Genomic DNA, 5040 nt, shown 5'->3' with positions numbered 1-5040 from the left:
GGGCAACTGTTATGGAATCAGCATCGGATGGACATCGGCCCAACGTCGACAATAATTATCAGCGCAGCATCTGCCATCTGCCATTATCTTAAATAGGCTGATGTCATCAGATGTCATAACTGACAACATCTCATCTTAATATTTCATGTAAATGATGCCACAATAGAACTTTTCCAAGTGTAGTGTTAGGGTACATAAAACTAAACATTTCTTAAGGCTCCAGCTAGCCGTGATGTTAAAGTGACAAAGATAAAAGGTAAAACTAAAAAATACTGAATTTTTAAAAAGATAATAATTTTTTATCATAAGTTGATACTTTGAAAACCAAATGTAAGTACTATAAATACTTCTAGCTGTACAAAACAATCGAAATGCTTACACTAGTTACAATACTATTGTTTATGTACCCTAATACATGTGTAGTTAATACTTATAAATAAACACAAAGAGCAAAATAGAATAATAAACTTTATTATTAATTAATTATTATTAACAAGAAAACAGTGTTACTACCTGCAACAAGGCGGACGTGAAACATATATTCTCAAAACCAGTTTTAAAACACAGTCTAAACATATACCCCTAATATTGGCCTGCAAAATTTCATTTATGTGGCTTCAAATTCGTTTGTGAGACAAACTGTTTCCCCCTATATTTCATCAAGTTAAAAAAGCATGAAGCAAAGGCCATAACGCCATACAAAATAAGTTCTTATAACCATCTTATGGAGTTTGTACCTTAGATAAGCACAGACAGTTTCATTTATTAACTTCAGTAGTGTCCAAGAGAACCTGGCAGAATATGTACCAAGTTCAAAAACAAGGGTCATAACCCTGTGAAAAATATGTTGTCAACGCCAACTTTTTGGATTTCTTTGTTCTGTTGCAATTCAGCACTTTTGTTTGCAGATTCTCTATCTACACCTCTGTTTTTCAGTACGCGTTTCCTTATGCCATTTCTAAGCCTTGCTCCTGGAACTCGAAGCCATTCTTTTACACAGGTCACCATGTACTTGTCAGTGGCTTGTAAGAGCCCAACTGCAGGCTTCCTCCTCAGCTTCTGTTTACAAATGATAGCAAGAAATGTCAGTGTGCATATTATAAGTCATTGCATGCACTCTCAAAATTACAAGTAATGGACTTAGCAATTGTGTCAAAACAAGTTATTGATAACATAATGGAATAATAGAATACGTAATACCCTGTTCACATGCATCACCTTACATATGTGTGTATATATTATTTTAAGTCTTGACACCTGTTAATAAATACAAGGTTCACTAGGGCTGTTACGATTCACTCGCGTATTCGGTGAATCGATCCGTAACCATTCATGAATTGAATTCGTTATTCATGGCCACTAGAATCGAATATTTATGAATATGCTATCATATATATTTACATACCCTGTTCCTAAAAATATCTAAAACAACATATTATATTCACAGATTCTTTCAATGACAACACTCTAATAATATTTAATTTGATAGTATTGTTTTCACTGGTCATTGTCGCATTTGAGCAGATACTAGTACCTGGATAGGTGCAGTATATAAATGTATAATTTATTAATAATTAACAAACCATGTCAAATAAATTATGTTATTATTGTTTCACTGAATATAATAAATAATACATAAACTGCTGACTTGTTTTTGTAATTGTTCATTAATATTCGTATTCGTTACCCTATATTCGTGATATGAATCGTATTCGCCTCATAGTGTATTCGTTGCAGTCCCTGGGTTCACTCAAGGAATATTCTGCCATGGGCCCTTTATGTGACAATTTCATATATTCCCTAGGTACACCCGCACTTGCCCATACAGCACAATGTTAAAATGCCCCATTGTATTTGAAAATGTGGGCCTTTTTCGAAATTTAGGGGCTAAAAGCAGAAGGCCCCACCCTAGAATTATCGGAATTCCAGTAAGTAAATTGATGAGTTAATAATATGTGTAAATAAGTAAATTGAATTATGTGTAATTATATACGCAAATATCATAACAACTCCCAATATTGTATGGTAGGTCCCTAATCTGTTTCTTATGTCAATTAAAAAAGGATTTTAGAACTGACATATCACCCTATTAATTTAGCCCAATAAACATCCCCAATAACCACATAACCCCCCTCCTCCAATCTTGCTGGAGAACCGTTTTAGGTGTGCAATCTCTCTTGTATGTCCATCAAAAGTAAGTCAGCATGAAATTTCATTTGGAAGATTACCATAGTATAGTGTCAGGTGCCCTTAATAGGGCAAACATGATATTAAATATATGCTTATAAATATTTCAAGCAGAAACATGTATCAGTTGGTTTGGTTTGTTGTTTAACCCCTCACTCAGCAACATTCCAGCTATATGACGGCGGTCTGTAAATAATCGAGTCTGGACAAGACAATCCAGTGATTAACATCATGATCATCAATCCATGCAATTGGGATCGATGACATGCATCAACCAAGTCAGAGAGCCTCACCTCCCGATCCCATTAGTCGCCTCATACGACAAGCATATAGTTGCCTCTTACGGCAAGCATGGGTTGCTGAAGATATCTTCTGCCCTGGATCTTCTATATGAATCAAAATTGGAGTAAATATCCCATACTTGATACATCTAAAGAAATTTAATCCACTCACCAGTGCTCTCTCAGTTGCTCGATTTTGGAAAAGCTGCTAAGAGTTCATTCAGCTCATCCATGTTTGCCAATAGGCAATGGCTGAACATCTGTTTTTCTTAAATAGAAATATAAGAATATTATATATCAAGTTTGTGTAGCAGCAGTGAGCACTTAGCTATTATGGTGATGATGTCAAGAGGTTGAGGGGAATATTGCTCAAAACATAAAAGTAACATTTAAATAAAGCTTTGGCCATACACAGACATCAGGTCCTTTCCTTAATTCATACATCTTATCTCGTATATTTGCACTTGTACATACAGTGTAGCACTTGTACATACAGTCCTTATCTGGAGCCATGTAGCAGAAATAATTTCCCAGGGAAAGTAGTTTCACTTTAATAGCCATAGCCCCATCCCTGAAAAGCAGTGAGAAAATCCCCATATTGACATAATATTGAACAGATCCTGTGAAGTCAGGTTACCACAAAACAGATTTCATTTATTATATGATACCAAAATATATGTAGATTACATCATGGTAAACCAAAACTGCATATAATTATAAACGTTTATCATTGAAAGATCAGATACAAAGGTATGTACATATTACAAACACTTGTATGCAAAAAATAGCAGGAAAGTATTGGGGACAAGTAATTTTATGCACAGTTTCATTGCTTGTAAACATAGGAAAAGGGATAATGATAAACTGAAATAATATATCTTTAGTTAGAATAAATCAAATTTGAAACAAGGCTCTGGGTGTTTTTCTACAATGGATAATGTCCTGAAAAATCTGTACTGAAGTATCTTCATCAAAGTTTTACCATTAATTTGAATTTTGATTAAATAAATGACATTCTAAATTGTCTTGGATTATATATTTAGCATCATACCTTTGAAATAGTACATTAAAAAAAAAATTAATTCAGTATTTCATCACAAATGTACATCATAGGCTAAATTACTTAACTAGATAAGACTACCATACTACAAAACATCAATTTTATTTTTTTTATTTCAACTTTTTGGTGATCGAAAACCGAACTCGGCAGTGCAGTTTGCCGATGCCGATATTGCCGGCGGTTGCCGATGCAAAGCCAACGTCGGCCCGATGTAGGTGTGCTAGCTGGGTATATGGGTCCTCTGTTTCAGTTATATCACTATCCTGCTTCCTTGTCTATTTATATATATGGGTCCACTGTTTCAGTTATATCACTATACTGCTTCAGGGGTCTATTTATATATATGGGTCCACCGTTTCAGTTATATCACTATCCTGCTTCAGGGGCCTGTGGATCTGGAGTATCGACATAACCATGCAGGAAGTGAACATGTGAACGAGACAACATCGTGGATATTCATGATTATCAAGTGAAACTATGTACAAATATCACCATACCCCTGCTAAAATACATTTCTTAAATACTACTGTGGTTAGAATAAACTAAAACAGCAAACTTACTTGATCGAGTTACTTCAACTTTACGGCGTTTGTTTACAAAAACATCCCAGTCAGGGTCTTGATGAGAGTGCCTGTCCCTTTAGCCCGTTTCCATATAAGGATCGTACACCATCCGCTTCCGATCAGTTTCAGCACAGGACCATGTAACTAATAATAGTAACAAAAACGGCCTTCGACCTCGTCTTTAATTTTTTGGCGAGTGTTTTTTTTATTGTTATTAATAGTTACATATGGTCCTGTGGTTTCAGAACCAGCAGGTATCTAAACTCTCACGGAAGACGACAGCAACTCAGCAAGAGCCAATATGCGCAACACAAATGAACGAATAAGCGCAATTCATACAACGGACCCTTCCAACCATAATCGCGAATCTTACAGTATGTTATCCATGCATTGTTGTCTTCTCGGTCGCGAAAACGAAATAATTTTAGAGTAATTGTGCTTAGCGTTGTATCTTGGACAGCTCGGCGCCGGACAAAACAATAGGCTGCGCATCTGAGAAGATTGAACCACACACCTCTACATACACCACGTGAAATAAAGTCTGATGACGTCATTCCTTTATCAATTGGCACCAATGACGTCATATTGCAAGGGGCATAAGCCATGGTGTGTTTATTATGGAAATAGAACTCTCTGTAAATGTGAAAAATATGAACCGATTTTATGAATAAAATAAATTAGATACATGTGATATTTTTATTGTTTTGCCTCCGAAACTACTGGGTAAATACTTTTTTATCATGAAAAAGTACAAGGAAAATAGGTTTATTTTCGTGTGAACTTGCCCTTTAAGATACCATACACGATATAATAGCTTTGGACGATCTGTTTTGTACGCGGACCTCTGTGTCACTAACGAGTATCTTACTTAGTCGTCATATGTTTTATACACATATGTTTTGAGTTCAATTAAAAAATCCAATTAAACTGTATACTATAGCCTTGCTCC

General features: G+C 35.3%; 1 long non-coding RNA gene across 1 annotated transcript; it reads right to left on the bottom strand.

Annotated features, from left to right (window-relative positions):
* Positions 1–461: 461 nt before the first annotated feature.
* On the bottom strand, positions 462–4241 carry LOC124149560. The gene is made up of 3 exons (XR_006863120.2): positions 4089–4241; positions 2641–2736; positions 462–1059 (listed from the first exon to the last, which is right to left on the bottom strand). It is a non-coding gene; the product is annotated as an uncharacterized LOC124149560 (long non-coding RNA).
* Between the last annotated feature and the right edge of the window lie 799 nt (positions 4242–5040).

This window comes from Haliotis rufescens, unplaced genomic scaffold (genome assembly GCF_023055435.1).
Source record: "Haliotis rufescens isolate VD_foot unplaced genomic scaffold, xgHalRufe1.0.p SCAF_58, whole genome shotgun sequence".
In the NCBI taxonomy this organism is placed as follows: domain Eukaryota; kingdom Metazoa; phylum Mollusca; class Gastropoda; order Lepetellida; family Haliotidae; genus Haliotis; species Haliotis rufescens.
The sequence above is the reverse complement of the archived record's forward strand: the minus strand, read 5'-3'. Positions and strand labels throughout refer to the sequence as shown.